Source organism: Zonotrichia leucophrys, chromosome 1 (assembly GCF_028769735.1).
Source record: "Zonotrichia leucophrys gambelii isolate GWCS_2022_RI chromosome 1, RI_Zleu_2.0, whole genome shotgun sequence".
In the NCBI taxonomy this organism is placed as follows: Eukaryota; Metazoa; Chordata; class Aves; order Passeriformes; family Passerellidae; genus Zonotrichia; species Zonotrichia leucophrys.
The window spans coordinates 70236067-70253929 of NC_088169.1; positions in this window are offsets into that span (position 1 = coordinate 70236067).

Here is a 17863-nt window from a genome sequence, read left to right on the forward strand (position 1 = left end):
CAGTCCCCTGAAGTGAGTAGAGATACTCCTCAGTTGCCCAGCTCAGCTCTGGGAAGGAGCTGCCTGCTGGAAGGACATTGTGCCAAGCAGTAGGACAGAAGGTGATGGGCAGAAACTGATGCACAGGAAGTCCAGATGAACATAAGGAAGAACTTCTTTACTGTGCAGTGATTGCACACTGGAACAGAATGTCCACAGATGTTGTGGAGTCTCCTTCAGTGAAGATATTCAAGAAGGGTCTGGATGTAATTCTGTGCCATGTGCACTGGGATGGCCCTGCTTGAGCAAGGAGTTTGTTGCAGATCACCCCCTGTGGTCCCTTCCAGCCTGACCCATTCAGTGATTCTGTGATTGATGGGGTTATACTGACAGCACATGCAGTTTTCAGAAGGGATGTAACACCCAGCATTATGTCTGTTCTCAAATGGTGCCTTTCCTAATAGGCCACAACTATTTGTGCTCGTAGCACTGGCCTCTCAAGGCATCACATGATGTGGGTCAATAAGGACTGCTGTTATCCATCTGACCAAAACTGCAGGTGCAAAATCATGCCTGCAGCTGATGCCATAGAAGGAAGGCATCCTCTGAAGCTGCCACTCAGTAGCTCAGTGAGCCCTGCCTCTCCCAGCCAAGCCCATGGGATGCTTCTCTGGCATGTGGTCTATTCACTCGGACCCAGGAGAAACAATCGTACCCTTCCTTTCCTGGCAGCAGTGTCTAGGAGGGTTGGTTTCTTTTGTGGACCATAACTGTTTTTACAATTGCTGCTTCATCAGACAGAATTATTAATCTGTCAGTAATTTGTTAGACAGCAACACTAGCCTCAAATGCCTGTTAATTATCTAAATAAACAAATTTGCTTCCTTTCCCACCGTGGTCACTCATGTCCTGCGTCATTTGTGCAGCCGAAGCTGTGATCCTTCAAATAGCCCTGCAAACAGTTATTACAAGGGTTGTGCCCTCAAACCACAGAGGCTGCTGATATGAGGGGGAGATGCTGGACTAGTTCCTCAGGGCCTGATCCAAATCCTTTTGAAATCAGCACAAAAATGCTCCCAGTCTTTCAAGGCTTTGGATTTTATCATAAGATAGTAACTTTTTCCAGGCAGGAATTTGGCTTCAAACATCACTTGAATACACTTGAGAGATCTGGCAGTTGATAAAATACTCAGCCTTGAGCCAATACAGCCAGTGAAAGCCTTGAATATATTGGTGGTTTTTGCAACATAAGAGTATTTTTCCTGGGGAAGGCAATAATCTGATCTGCTTGCTTGTCCAGAGTTAGACCTGAAAATCTCTAAGTAGCTTTCCAGTTACTCTATACACCCAAAACACGAAAATGTGGTTGTCTGTGTAAGGGTTTGGGGCAGCAGATGTCCACAGGGCTTTAGTGCATGTCCTCTGCCTACTGCACAGTCAGAGTTCAGTGTCCCCTCATTTAAATGCCAGCACTCTGCTCCAACAGGCAGACCTGCCTGTCTGCTCCACCTACAGAAGCCAAAATCCCAGAAGAGTGTTGTATTACCATCATGGGTTAAAAAATGGGACGGCTTCCTTGCAACGTTCTGTTCCCCGCTGCCTCCATTGCCTCAGACCTTCCTCCAGGCTGCTATGTGTGGGCTGTGGCAGTGAGCTCCCTGTCCTTGAACAAGAGCACCTTCAGAAGGTAAATTTGTGCCTTGAAGCCACTGTCCCCCAGAGGATACCGTGCAGAAGCAGGTCAGGGGTTGTGTGGGACAGGATGGCTGTTGCTGACATGGGGGAAGCAATGCTTGGGCAGGGGCCAGGTGACCCCAGGGGTGGCTGGTGGTGCCCAAGGTACCTGGAAAGCCTCATCCCACCAGTTCGCATCATCCCAGGAGTGTGCTGGGAGACAGCTCCTCTTTGTCTCTCACCTAATGAAGGATTGAAGAAGTTCCTGTCCCTCCACCAGCCTGCACCTCAGTTAAATGCCCAGCAGCTTCTTAAATTCCTCCCTTTTTGGTTTAAATCTGCACAGCATAGCTGCTGGAGGACTCTGAGATGAGGAAATCACAGAACTTCTCCACAAGGGTACCATTTCATACAAATCTCGAAGTTTTTTTGCAACCGTATTCGTTTTACTCAGGGAAGTTACCAAGGACATAATGAAAACTGTCATCAAAACCCAGGTGAATTTTTCCTCCTCCCAGAGATTTCCCGTCCCAGATGTGGCTGATGACCCTGCAAGCACACAGCTGTAGGGTTGCAGACCTGAGGCTGTAAAATGGAAACCCTGTGCATTTAGTGAAAGGAGATAGGGCCATCTAGTGACAAGAGAAACTTGCGTTTTTCATTCCGTTCATTCCGTTCTTCATTCCGTCCTTCCTTTCACAAGCCCACGAAAACCTGTTCTGGCCACCAAGACTGGCACAGGCAGTCCCTCACCCGGGGATGTGCATGGCTGAGCCTCATGAGGTTCACACCACTGGAGTCTTGCACGGTCCTCAGCAAAGCTTTTGCGAGCAGAGATGGCAGCGCCAAGCAGAAAGGCTGCTTGGATTTCTGACAAGGTTTGGGTTTGGGAAGAGCCCATGGTGCCTCACGGGCAGCACGGAGGGCCAGGAGCAGGCAGAGCTTGACCCGGGATCGACAGTGGGAAATAGGGCTCTTGTGTTTGTTGGGAGATGGTTTCCCCAAGATTTTTTTTTTTTCAACTGCTGTAGGCAAGCAAGGAAAAATTCAGGACAGTGAAGATGTTTCTTAGGAAAAAAACAAACAAACCAAAACAAACCAAAAAAACCTCTCCAAAACCCAAAACAAACAAACAACCTCCCCTCCCGCCCCCAAAAAATGAAAAAAAAATCCCACTTTTTTTCAAAATATGCATGAATTTTATTTCTTAAAAATAATAAAGAGATTCTAGAAATTGTGAAAATTGTGTCCTTTCAAAGTAAGAAAGTACTTGTGCATGGCATTCCTTCTGACCTAAACAAGTCTTTCATAATATCATTAACATACTGAAAAAATTTATTTCTTGTCAAAGGAAGCATTGTTTTTTTCTTATTCCTTTTATTTCTCTCTTTGTCTAGCACGTTCCTCCTTTCTTCTGAAGAATTCACACTACTCATCTTGTTATCAGTTTAGCTAATTACATTACTGCACTTCCCAGCAAATTAAGATCCAAAGCCTGCTGGTTTACAGTAAACTCCACAAAGAAAGGGATAATGAGGTTACTTTGCAGGTTTTGTTCCTTGGGTAATTTCCATGCACTTAGTTTATAAAGTGGGAGATAAGGTAGCTGCCATAGCTTTTATGTTACCCTTCCCAAGCATGGTCCAGGTCTCTCAGCACTTCTGGGAAGGAAGGGATTCTCCTGCTGGACACCCTGTGGTGAGGCCGTTTTTCCCAGGGTAGAGAGAGAGACCATATGTGTGCTGAAAGCAGAGCCAAAACAGGGATCATTTGTATGCCTTGGGCTGTATCCATGCTGCTCAGAGATGCACCCCTGAGCAAAGTGGTTCTGTTCCAACCACAAAGCCCTCAAGCCCAGGTCTTCTACTTACACCATGAGATTTCCCCATGAACAAAATACAGGGTTGTCACCTTGTGCTGGAAGCAGAAACCACTTCCAAGCACCTGAAATGGATGAGGGATGCATGGTAGCCCATCAGAGTGGTGCTTTCAGAGCACGAGGATGGAGATACCTGTGGGAGTGTGGCATGACACTGTCTGAAGATGTGGGCCTGGCACCACCACACCAGGTCTGCACTGAACCAGCACCAAACCTAGCTTGGGGCAGGTAGGGACAGACTAAGCTGTACCAAGCTCTGCTGGGAGAGGAAAGGACCTGAGCTCCATTTTTGTGGGGAACTTCCAACTGTAAAGTTTGGTTTGACTCAGAATGGAAAGAAACCGAACATCGTCTGAACCACAAAACACCCCAAAGCAATCTGTTCAGGATCAATCTACTTGTTTGGATTATCCTCTGATTTCTGCTTTTCTTTTGAAAATAAAGGCCAAAATTTTGCTTTTGTTGTTCCCACAGAAAGGTTACTTTCTATCAGATAACAGGTTTTTTCTACTTAGTGGTTTGTTCATACCTGCAGTCCCAGTCAGAAACTCAGCATTAACATTCTGGTTATTTCACACATCCCTAATTAAGGTGGCATTTGAGTGGATGTAGTAAGAGTGAAGGGCATGGAAGGAGAACAAGGACAATGCAGTCATCAAAGAAAGAAAAATGCTTTTGTGTAGGCTTACAATTTAAACCAAGAATTCCCTACAATTATTACCTGATTGTGGTTGATCTCTATCACATTTTCTTTGATTATTTTATGTGTTCCTCTTCCCAGATCCTCTCAGCTCCCTTTGGCCATTTGTGGGTGAAGAATTCAGCCACATTTTGTGCTTATTCATAAATCTGCATACTGAAGTCTGGGGCAAGAGGCAGTGCTACATGTTCATCCAGCCCTTGGCATCTCCCAGTAGGGATTCCAGTCTTTCACTGGGCTGTTACAAACACAGAACAAGTGCCTCAGCAGTGCATGGTTCTCCCTTACCCTCTCATCTGAAGGTGTTACTCTGGTCATGGTTAATCAATTGTGAGACTGGGAGTGACAAATCAGTTCAGTCAAGTCACTTTAATCACTTTAGAGCCACGTCCAAAGACTGGAGCTGTCTCACGGTGCTGGCTGTGACACTTAGTCAGGCTCAACATTAAATTAAAAGGCCTAATTCTGAATGTATTGAAAGAGAAAGCTCTCTGTGAAGATGTAGCCCACCAGACCCCCCAGTTGCTGGAAGGACTCCAAACAAAAGAGTTTTCTGTTGAAAAGTCTCCATATCTGCATTCCAGTAAACATAAAAATAAAATGCTCTTCTTCACTTTGTATCAAACTGGCAAAACCAAATACTTTTCACTATTCTACTTCATGTCTGTTAGTACATCTGTGACTGCAACTGACTTGGATGAAATGTCACCAACTAGATTTACTCATCAGGCTCTCTGGCTCTCTACTTTGGCGTCTATTTTCCCTGCCCACCTAAAAGATGTTGCTGTGCTCCATAGCAAGCAGCTGCCATGCCTCTGATGGGTGTCTTAAATACATCATCTGCCTGAGAGGAAACTGCCTTTCCCTGCTGTAGCAGATTTTGGAGAGTAGAGGACTGAGTCGTTCAGCTCATGCTCTTGGGAGAAGTCTTCTTACATCATTAAGAAAACTAGCTCTCTTTAAAGATTTTAATTGTACTTAGCACATCTGGACCACATTGTTTTCCTCTTATATCTCTCCTGTTGTCCATGCTGCCCCTCAGTCCTGCCTACTGTCTTTCCTTGTGCCGTTCCTGGAAGTGTTCAAGGCCAAGTTGGATGGGAGTTTGAATGACCTGATCTTGTGGGTGGTGAGGGGGGTGGAACAGATGATTTTTAAGGTCTCTTCCAACCCAGGCCACTCTAAGGTTCTATGTTTCAATGATCCAAAACCACACACAATGGTGCTACTTGCGTGCCCATTGGACCAATGCTCTCTGCAGCTCCAGTGTCAAGTGACAAAGTGACAAACACCTGCTGAGCCATGTGCTGCCCAGGAGGGGCAGGGAGGGATGGCATCAGGACAGGGAGAGCTGCAATCAGCTTGAGGATGGTTTGCAGGCAGAAGGACAGATTGCATCAGTTAGCTAATGATAAGCAGGGGGGTCAGCTGAATCGCTGGGCATTCACTCAGAGGCACATTTACAGCTTTGCCTTACTTGGAAGGTGCCGTGTTGTGTACATGTGCACAGCAATGTGTTGCAGTGTTTGCAATTGCCCTCGTGAAAGTGCCTGTTGGCTGGGTTCCCTTGTTTTCTGTGCTCTGGTCCATTGGTTTGCCACCAGCTTGCAGCTCTACCTCCCACATGAAGCAGTCCTGCTAAATAGATGCCCTTATGAGAGGGGATGAAACAGCAAGGTTTTGGAGCCCAGCACAGACTCTCTTTTTCAAAAAATTTCTTAGCAGAGTCATCTGTTTTCAAGGAAGAAAATTATGATTGTCCCACACTCCTGGGATCTGAGTTGATGACCATGCCACTGAGCCCAGCAAAGCCATACCAGTACGAGCCAGTTTATGCAAAAAAGTCTCTACAGGCTCCAACAGTGGGCTCAACACTTGTACTCCCTCCCGCACGCAACTTCTGAAGCTTGTAGGTGATTTCACTGAGGTTTTATGACTACAACAAGGGGAAAAAGCCTTGGGAACTAACATTGCTCAGCAAGACACAGCCTGCAGCATGTTTTTTATGGCCAAGAACTCTCGGCGTTCCTGGCTTCATTTCCTTAGTGCTCACAGCATTCTCCCTTTATGGCAGGGCTGTGCCTCATCTCAACATGCAAGGCCACATCCTGGACTCAGTCAAATCACTGGGGCAGCAGAGAGCTGGGATTCAAAAGCCTACATGAGCTAAAACAAGGCTAATCTGGGCAAGCTAACAACTGAGATCTTGCTCTTACAGCCAGCATTGTCAAGGCACAAAGCCACTGCCTAGTCAGGGCACAAGTGACTTTGAGTGGCTGGTGGGAAGGGCTCCATCAGTGTGGGGCTGGGACCATGGCCAAACACAGAGAGACACCATAATCTCAATGGCTTTCAGTGCTTGAGCTGTTGTGCTCCAGACCAGCTTGGCTACCTCTGCCCAGTGCTGCCCTGTGTGGTGCCCTCCTTGGAGCCATTGCCAAGGTACAGCCAGCAGATGCAAGAAAAGCTGCTGTCATTGGTATCCCTCGTGTCAGATTTCCTGGGCTGGTGGCCAGGGGTTTTCCTTACCAGTAGGTGCTTTATAATGTAGTACTCCTGATCGCATCAAAAGGAAGGAAATAGAGAAATACATTCTCAAATAAAGGGATTTGTTCCTAAAAAGTCAATAAAGCTGGTAGAGGACCTAATGGCAGGGTCTGGCCTGCAAAGTGTGTGGTGAGAAGAGTGGGTCATGGAAATACAGCATTTTGGAGGGTGAGGTAAGACCCTACAGATCTGGAAATAATGCAAAGATCTTTGGAAACCAGAAACAAGCGTTAGAGCTTCCCCTTCCATCCAGGCTCCACTGTTGTCTCACTTCAGCTGCATGGGGTAGGGGGACTCTTCCCTTCGCTACTCACATGGTTGGGTAAATCCCAGAGGATGCCCACTGTCTGTGTCAGAAGAAATCTGGAGGGAGCATACCTGAAATCTCCTGAGAGATGAGATTGCTGTGGCTGAGCCTGCCTTCCCCTGAGCAGGGATTTCTGTGAGTCACAGCATTTTTTTACTCCAGCCTTTACTGAACTTGGCTGTTCCCCAGTTATTTTAGCCCAGATTTTTCTAGCAAATGAGGTTTGGCTTTTGCAGACATGCTGTCTATTCCATGAGGTTTTTACCTTGCTCATTCACAGGCCAAGAAAGTACCATTTGTTATATGAGCATATGAGACAAGCAGCAGCTTGTAATTTCATTATTAATTATTTACCAGACAAAGAAACCTATCCCATCTGGGAATTTTATATTTTCCCAGGGTAATGAATGGACACTTGTGACATGAGAATGCAGGAGTGGTGTTGGTATTCCCAGCTGTTAGACAAAGAGGTATCCATTGCTACAAATAATTGGAAATTACTTGTCTATGCAGGGAACCTGGTCATAATCCTTTTTGAGATGTTCCCATGCAGAATTGCACCCTGCAGGAAATCAGTCTGGCAGGTACAGTAACCCTAAAAACACTGCCCACATAGTGGCAATTCAGCTCTGAATTATAACAAGCTGGACTCTATCTGGACATTTGAAAATTAACCATCCCTTGCAACTTGAGCCTGTCCTGCTTGGGATTTAAGTTCATAGCTAACTTGGTAAGAGTGAGTCAATCCAGTGAAACCCTCCTTAGCTCTGTTATGCTGCAAACCCACAAATATTTCCCAGTGGGAAATATTTGTGTTTGAGTATAAAAGGAGGTGCACAAGCTCCTCGATGATCTCAGGCTGCCAAGCTTTCCCATTTCTTCTGTTTGCATTGAGGCAGGAGGACATTGTTCTCAATCAGTGTCAGTCGTGGTCCCTTGGATGACGGTGGGAGGGTGGTGGGTGCAGCTGGGATGAGCTGCATTTCTCTGCAGGCATCTCAGTGCACAGCTACTTTTTGCACAACATTTTCAGCACAAGACTTCTTGGAAAATGTCTTTGTTTCTGTCACAGGAGCACAGAGGAGCCAGAGTCAGCCAGATCTTTCACTGCTGTAAATAGTCATAAGCTCATCTCACCACCTGAGATACAAATTTCCTCCTGTACATTCACCTTAACTATTGTCACCCTGCGGGAGCTCACATCAGAGAGTAAAACCAGGCAGCCTGAAGCAGAAGCATCATGTAACCAAGAATCCTCTGGCTGCTGTTAGGATAACATAGCAATTTGCCATCTTCCTTTTCCTCTCTTGCCTGTAATTATGCTTCAGTCGCTGGTCATCTGTTCTCTTCAGACCTATAATCCAGCAACCTTTCCGGTCCTGTCACCTACAAGTACTTATTTGTTTGCACAGTTAGGAAGCCTTAGGCTTCTTTTTCTGCTCTTTTGGGAAGACACAAACTGCAGTTGTCAATGTAACACTGATAATGTGCCTCACTAAGAAAAAAATCAATAGGTGCTGTAAGTGTTAACCATATGGGCATGACAGTAAACATGCTCTGAAAGCTCCAGGAAATGTTAAATGCAAGCAGAACTGCAATGGGGAAGGCAGCAGGTTAGCCATGACTCAGTGCAGGCAGAGATTCCCCTTCGTGTTGTAAGTGTAGTGATGCCCATCTCTGACATATTTAACAAGATATAAAGTTGTAGTGTCCTGTATGGTCACTAAATTGTCTTCTGTAAGCAACTATGCGTATTTGACTTAGGCACCTTTCTAGCAGAGTGGAAAGCATTTGTAAGGAACCATAAAAAGTCATTACATATGCAGAACAATTGAACCTCCTCAGCATCTGTGGTAGGAAACACATCTGTCTTCTGTCCCTTTCTTTCCTAAATGTCTCCCTGAATCAACTTTTATGGGAGGGTCGTAAATATCCCTTTCTATTTGAATCCAGGAGTTAACAATACCCCCTGTGACCATAAACACAAGATGTTTCATTGAGGAAAGAGGTGCACTCAAGTAAGCAGAGATCTTTGTGACAGTTGCTGCCAGTATGGTCCCCATGCACCGCTAATCACATTAGTGGGAGAGCACGGAGGTGGCCAGCAGACAGCAAAAGAAAGAGGGAGAGAAAAGCAAGACTAATCTTGTTAAAAGGGAAGCAAAGATAGACGCTACTTTTACACAGAAGCTTATAACGTCCCCATTTTCCCAGGGCTGGAATCACCTGGATGCTCTCTGAGCAGCGCGGCTGCTGCTGCTGCTGTTGTGGAAATAAACAGCTCCACATCTCTTGTGTTACCCAGGGCTGGTTTTTCTTACAGCTCTTTGCCATCCGTGGTCTCTTGGTTTCTGCACAGGCAACCTTGAATCCTTCTTGAAGTACTTGCCTCCAGATGCAGTAAAAGCAGTACAACTGTTTTTAATCCCCTGCATGAGGTCTTTTTCTACCAGAAGAAGACCCTCAGTTTTCAACAGATAAAACAAATGCCTGATCTAAAATATTCATGTGCTTTCTCATTCTCTTCTGGAGAGGCAATGTCAGATGTTTGAAGGTGCCTTTTTCCTGAATGAAGTCTTTTGCTCTCTGGTTGCATGAGCATGATGGACAGATCTCAAATGTGCACTTTTCTTAATTGAAGAAGCACAAACCACCCCCAAAGCGGAGAGCTAGGGATTAGGCAAGCAGTCACTAAATAGCCTCTGGTGGTGCCCCCAGCAGAGTTGCATCCTTTAGTCCTGGCGCACAACCTTTCCCTGCTGTGATACGTTGTCTCAGGGCTGAGGTGCTCTCTCCCACTCCCTTCTCCCACATGTGGTGGAGAAGGGGTGCAGGAGAAGAGATGCTCCTGACTAGGCACACTCAGAGAAGTGTAGGTACCAGAACATGCATTAACCTACACACACATCTCAGGATGCTGTGATAATGTGTTGAGGCTCTTCAGCCAACTGGGAGCCCAGAGCCCACACCACCCAGGCCAGTGAGCTTCCAATTCATCTAAGCAAGACTAAGCTTTGAGGAAAGATTTTGATCTTTTGGGGAGCCAGAGCCTGGGGAGGCAGCACCTGTCAGAGGCATGTCAGGGTAACTCTCTAAGCCAGTGCTGGAGGCTGATGGGTACAGCCTTTCCAAGTATTTCTCCAGCAAGACAGTCCCTTCTCCCACCACCCATGACTGTGTACATAGCAGAATTGTGTTAGTGGACCCCCTCCCACAGAGTTTAATATTAGAAGGGAAAGCAGCACCTTGATATCTGAAAGGATCCTTAACCCGTTCTTTTGCCCAGCCTGTTTATTCAGTATCGTACTACAGAGCTGAGGGTGGATAAACAAAGTTCTTGCGTCAGTGGCTGTGATGTCTCTGCTGCTGCAAGTGCTGGTGCCTTGCCAATTAATCAAATGGAACAGTGGGGGGAGAACCTGACAGATGGGCAGGAGAAATCCTTGATGGAAAATCTGACTTGTTGTTGCATGTGGTGGCAGTGGCAGGAGGGAGCAAAAAATGAAGAAACAAGTGGAAATCTAGAGGCAAGGATAGTGATGATGGCTTCATAGCTGAGAAGGCATGCCCAGTCTGGTGGGGGTCAGCCACTTGTTGCCTCGATATTTCATCAAATTCTTAAATACCAAATGCAAAACAGAGACCTTTTGGCATTAAGGCAATGATCTGACTGGGTTAGGGGTGGCTAAATGAGCTGGGGAGTGGGATTGTCAGTGTCCTGGGGCCCTTGAGCTCCCCTTGCCATCAGCACTGGGCCTTTCAGGAGGGACAGAAGCACTGGTTAGGAGTGGAGCCCCTGGGGAGAGGAGAGATGGGCTGCAAGAAGAGGAGAAGCTATGAAGGAAAAGCTTTAGCAATGCTTTCAACAACATTTGGGAAAGGTGGCTGGACTGGGGACACCATTCTGGGGAGCAGTGTCTGTGCAATGCAGAGACCCCTGCAATGAAGAGGAGCTCAGGGAGACACAACATTTCTGAGCATCAGACAGCAGGACCTCTTGGCACCCAGTGAACTGAAGGGAACCTGAAATCCTTGCTCTCCCAATGGATGTTTTGTTCTTTTCCCAGTCCTAGGAGTGGATCAGTGACACCAGAAGCCTCCAACCCTGCTTCTCCACTCTTCTTTCTGCTTCCTTCTCTTCCTGCAAGGACAATGCTGTGCCCAAACTGGGTGGCATCAGGGGTAGCTTCCCTAGCCCCTGCAGCCCCTTCTAGCTCACATGATCTTGGCATTGACCATTTAATCGTGGCTGGGTGAGAGCCTGGGACCCACACAGTACAGGGAACCAGGAGCTGTGAGGGGAAGAAAAAGGGAATAAAGGAGACGAGGCTACAGATGCCAGGAAACAGAACAAGGAGGAACCTGAAAGGAGGAGGAAGAACAGCCAGAAAAAGGTGCTGGGAAGCTTGTTTGGGTACTGCACAAAACCAGCATTTATTCCTGTGCAAGCCTCTTGCAGGCTGCAGGGAGCATCCTGGGTGTGCACACTGCATTTCAACTGCAAAGGCAATGGGCAGCTGAACCTGCACCCTACTCACCTCTTCTCTAGGGGCATGCCTGGATTAGTATTACTATTATGATAATTATTACTGGTTGTAATAGTAGTACTTGTATTAATAGTGTTACTATTATTATTATTGTTGTTGTTGTTGTTTCCTGATTTTCCCAGGAATATGGACTTTTGTCTCATGCAGGCAAGAAAATAATCTGTAGTTTGTCTTAAAAAGAAAACACCTTCCTTTTTGTTTTGATGATGCCTATCCCTCAGTTGCAATTCGTTCATCCCCTTGGCTAAGACAGCATATTGATCCTTCCCCTGGGCTCTGACCCCTCCATGCCTTCTCTGTTTGCAGAGTTATCTTTAGCATTCCTGCCTCCTCCTCACTGCTCAGGGGCAGCAAACATTTCAGGTAAAATTGATCCAGTGAATACAAGGAAAGACGTCATAAAGGAACCTGGGGCACGAGGCCATTCGTGGCCTCTCTGCCATCACATGAGCCTGCTGTGGGTCAGTTCAGCATTAACTGGCTCCTGAGGTGGGTTCCCATAAAAAGCAGTACTGAGCAGCTCTCCCAGTGCAAACTAGGGTGTCAGTACAATTATCAGCATTGCTTTTGTGCAATGAACTGGACAAACCCTAATTCCACCTTTCTCTTGAGACATGCTCCCAGATTTTGAAGGCTAGACAAATGATGCAGACCACCCAGCCTGACCTGCATTGCACAGCTCAGAGCCTCTTACCCTTAGTTACAGCTTCAACCCCCTAGTTTTGTGCAAATGCACAAATTCCACTTTCAGAAGTGGAACAGGACTCTTCTCAGTGTTTGTCAATGCCTTCATCAGACCTGCCTCCAGCTATGCAAGGGCTACTCAAAACAAATGAACTTTTCTTGGGAACATTCTATATCCTTTCCAGCTTGTAACCATACAAGGTTTGTACCCTTTTTGACAGGGTACAAAAAAGGTATATTAAAGTAACTACTTTCAGGTCCAGTCCCGCTCATTGTTCCCTGGTCCTCTAGACCATGTTCAGATGGTTGCAGATCGATACAAGCCGTACTTGAAACCCATCATTTCTCTCAGAGAAATTACTTCACCTTGGGCTACAGTGTCAAGCTCCTATGTAGGTACCCTGCCTGTCCTCCTGAAATGTCACATTTTCTCCTGCAGAGTGGCTTACACTCAGCCACAGGCGTGAGGTGGTGGTGCATGACTTCCCACTCGAAGGAAGGGGAATGTTTAACCTTCAGGCACAGCCCTGCTTAGCGTAGCATTACCCAATTCCTTGCATGACTCGTTTGCCTGCCTTTCCCCAAGGTGTGTGTTGGATCATAACTCCAGCTGTGCTGTGCTCAGAGGAAGTGGTGGGGAGTGAGGGAGGGGCAAGGACCCACAGCGCACCCCACAAATCACAGGCAGTGGCCTCAATCCCTGTGCAAACAAGTGAACCTGCCAGAACAGTATAAACCTGTACACTGACAAACACTAAGTAAAAAAAAAGAAAAAAGGAAAAAAAGAGAGAGAGGAAAAAAAGCATAATTCCACGTGCCCAAAAATCATGTTGTGGTCACTCCAGGTGTTGGTAGCTTCAAGCAACATTAAGTGAGGACTCCATTCCTAGGAGCTGTGGGCAGCTATTTACTCTCCAGGTCTCAATCCTCAGAGGCACTTGAGTGGCATGCAGCTGCTGCAGGCAGGCTGGCAGCAAAGCTGCTGACTGGGTTGAGGTCTGCTGGAGCAGCTCAAGGGCTCTTTGCTTACTGGCTGTTCTAGGCAAGCTCATCTTGATTGAGCTTCAATTCTGCAAAGAAGAAAATTCATCTAATGAAGTTGGATGTATAGGAGTTTTCCCTTCATCCTAGTTCTATGTAGATTTTTATAGGTCTGCTTATATGTACAGTTTTTGCTACTGTCATTTGTATCAGAGGAAATCTGTTTTCTAAGGTGTTGCTCTGGGCGGGAAAGTCTGTGATGGATGGTTGTGATTTCTCCCAGGGAAAGAGCAAAGCAGCTTAAATGGTGTCTTGGTGGGGCCAAGCTACCTTGATGCACCACAGCCATCTCCAGCTTTTGAGTACTTTTGGAGCCTTGGTAATAAAAACTGCAGGACCACCATTCCTTGGGGGATAGTGGGGACTGATAAGGGTGATGTCCTTGGGGACCCAAACATGTAAGGGAGATATGAGTGATTGAGTATTATTTGATAAATATACCAGAGTACCCCAACTCCAAAACGTTATGGTCCCTAATAAAGTGATGTCCCAATGCAACACAGGGACTGGGATGCCTGAGGGAACAGGATCTCTGTTGGTGTTCTTTATGCCATTCTCCAGCCTGCAGGCTTTACTTTTCTTCCTAGTTCATGCTTTTCCAGCACTTCTGAGATTTCTCACTGCTTATTTGGTCTTTCTGGTTGTATTTGCAGACCCACATCCATTAAAATAACAATTTTTACTTTGCATTTGCAATCGGAGCTAATAAAAATCCTGTTTGCATATCTTGTTCCTATTTTTCATCTCTCATGCTCAAACAGAAGCTTTAATGTATTAACCATGTGCTGAGAAGAGAAGACAGCTGCCCCATTGGCAAGGTTCAACAAGTCTCCATTTTATCTTGCCTTCCTGGGCAGATCAGTATAATCCAAGTGTCTCACAATGTTCTCCAAGTGTCCTATTCCAGTTTGACATTTTGACTTGAATGGCTCTGAAAGGTCTGAGGCTCATAGATAAACAAAAATTGAGAATGACTGGGTGCTTCTTTGAGGCTGAAACCAGCTGTTCTAGGGATGAGTGTGGGTCTGCAAGCTCTGCTCCATGGCCAGAGAGGATGGTGTGCATTGTGTTGGGCTCAGTTGAATCTCCCTGGGCTCAGCTCTCTAGCCCAGAAGTCTGAACTTGCAGGTGTCTGCTGAATTTACTGCTAAATTGTTTCAGTGGCTGAATTGCAGGAAAAAAGCTTTATGTTTAGAGCTCCTATAGCCAAGAGCAATGAGAGCTACGGCGGTTTGGATGGACCAAAGGGCCAAAGGCAGGCTGGACAGCACAAGACATCATAGATGCCATGCTCTATTCCAGCTCAGAGAAAGCCAGTGGGGGAAAAACAGTTTATGGTAAAGGTCTAACCTCTAAGCCCATGAGCACAATTGCCCTGCAATATAAAGGCTTCATTCTGTACTGCTACAACTAAAGAAACTTTTGGGAATGAACTTCCAGGGCTTTGGGATGAGTCCCAGACTCAATAGTGTTTATTTATTGCTGTCTTTGGGCCAGTATTTACCAGTGCTTATTAGTTGTTTGAAAGGAAATTAATTGTATAAAAGTCCCTTTGCCTTTCAGACTCTAATGTGCTTGGGCAACTCACTTATCTCTTCTATGATCCCTGCATGCATCAAGCATCTGACCCAGCACACAGGGAATGAAGCTGTTGCATCTCAGAGGCAAAGCTCACTGTGGATCTGGCTCCTTGAACTGCCACATGCCTTCACTTCCAGAGAAGGGGTTTGGTGGTCCATGAAGGACCCTCAGACCATATCAGGAGGTCCTGTCTCCACAGTAGCTAAAAGTTAGGAATCTAATTTCAAACCAAAATGTAAATCCATGGGCTAACATTTATTAGCTAGTGAAAAAACTCTGTACAGTTTCCTCAAAGGAGATTCTAGTGGGGTAGGTGTTGGTCTCTTTTCCACACAATAAGAGATAGGATAAGAGAAAATTGCTTCAAGTTGTGCCAGGGGAGATCTAGATTGGATATTAGGAAAAATCTCTTCCCCTAAAGTGTTGTCAAGCATTGGAATGGGCTGTCTAGGGAAGTGGTGGAGTCACTGTACCTGAGGTATTTTAAAGCCATGTAGATGTGGCACTTGGGGACAGGTTTAGTGGTGGAGTTGGCAATGCTGAATTGGATTTGGTGATCTTAGAAGTCTTTTCCAATCTAAGTGTTTATGTGATAGTCACTGCAGGCTGCTACCATTTCATTCACCTTTCAGATGACAATATGCTGGACCTAATTTTTCAAGCTCTTCTGTAGAAGAAATCAGGCACTACTTTATTTCTCTTGTTACACAGGAAAGCAAACAGACACAGTGCTGTATTTAGAATAGATTTGTGGTTTTTGTCTTTAAACCAACAGACCTGAGAATGGTGGAAGTTGCTATGTGGATATGTCAGATTTTGGAAGGAAGAGGGTGATAAATGTTAAGTTTCTCTATTTTTAGCCTTCATCCTAAAGACTGAAACCCCTCAGTCATGTCTTTGTCTCTTTTTGGCAGCAACTGTAAGTTTTTAGGCAGGAATTACTTTGGAAGTTTAAAACTTAAAACTTTGGAAGTGAGATAGGACAAATTTATGCATGGCAACTGCAATTCTTTACCTACTGAAAACCCAGGAAAGTTTTTCCCACTTTTCAAAAGCTGCATGGTAAATATACCACACTTATTTACTGCTATAGATCAACAGATGAACTTGAATATTGCCCTTGTGATGTTTCTGAAACATCCTTTGTTAGCTAGTCACTCTCTACAAATGAATGTCATAAAACCCCAAGAAATTAATAAAAAATAGTCATATTTCTGATACTTTATGTCTTTACACTTACATGAAAAAAATTGCATTTGTCTGGTCATTAAAGTTCTTTACTGGATTAAAATGATTGTGTTAACATTCACAATTCAGAGCTATGAAATTTCCCTTTACCAGGAAAAATGTAATCTTTCTCTTTTTTTTTTTTTTTCAAAAATAAGTGAAAAAATATTAATTTCCTTTCCATTCTAGATGCAGATCCTATTCCTTCTTAATTTGAAACCTTGTGGTAGACATTTTAAGCTTTTTGCAGCTATGCTGTAAGTTAACACCAATGCATGGCTTCCATATATTCTTTTGAATGCTACCTATGTCCTTGTGAACAACAGAACTTTGCCTGTTGCTGTTGTGAATGATTTCTTCATGAAGACCTCATCTTCCATTGCTTTTATTCTCACAGTTATTAAATAATACTACCATCAATTATATTTATGTGTCATTGAGCCACTTGCTGTACAGGCACCTAACAAGAGACGTGCCCTGCCCATGTGCATTAGACAACCAAGATTACTTGGTAAATATAATTCTCCTAAAGATCATGCAAACAGTTCATGTTTCCATATGGCACTTCCCTACTTTGCCATTCTCCTTTTCTGGTTCCATTGGTTTATCTTAATACCTTTCTAGGCTAATGTGACTGTCCTCACATTCTCCCAGTTTTCTCCACCTTTGATTATCCTGATGAACTGAGTTGCTGCATTGAAGCAAATCCCAGGCTGATAAGCAGCAATAGCATGTTAAGCAGGTTTCATGCTTCTTTCACAGATTGCTTGATTCAGCTGATACAGCCTTAAACTACGATTGGCTCCATTTCCTTGCCGTGGTCATTTGACTTTAATGTCTCTCTGGTGCTCAGTCTGCATAGTCAGAATGCAGTGATAATAACAACAGACAAAATTTCTTTTAATATTGAACTCAAGCTTCCTTGAAAAGGTACCAAGATGTGTAGCAAATTAGACTTCATCGAGTGGATTGTTACATCTCTTGCACAGAAGTGTATTAATTGGAAGTGCACCAATTCAGAGTTTCCCAGCTGAGATAACCTTTTAGTACATCAAGAGATGTCACACAACCTTTATGCAATCTCACTGTGCTGCTTCAAAAACATCCTTTGACAGATTTAGATACGTAGATCAGAGTCCTTGCTAAAGCACTCCAGCCCTGAGGGCGTCCCAGGTAAGTCTGAGCTGCAAGCTGCAAGCCTCTACGAGTAAATGACCTGTGAGAAAAGCCAGCTGGATCACCTGCAGATGTTAGTCATGGTAGGACACACTTGCCCACAGGGAACTGGATTGAAGTTACTCAGTTTTCATCAGATACCAAAAATTATCCCTCTTTATTGACCCCAGATGTGCCATGACTTCCCAGTGTGAAATGACTCTGGATACATTCAATGAGCTTGAGCTCATTCAATAGGAGTAATGTCACCACTGGTTTCCTCCTGGCATTGGATGATCAGTGCAGACAGAAAGCCTTTGTCATTCTGCCCTCAGTACTTGCACTTCTGAGCTCAGTCCAACTCTTAACACTGCAGCCCAACTCTTAGCACAGCATCACAGACCACAGCCCTTACCTGCGAACTGTCTGCATCCAGATCTGTAATGAGCACCATATCCTTATCTCTCAATGAGTCCTGGTCAGAGGAGGTGTCTCAGATAGCCTTGGCCAGTTAAAAACAGTCCAGAAAATCCAGATGAATA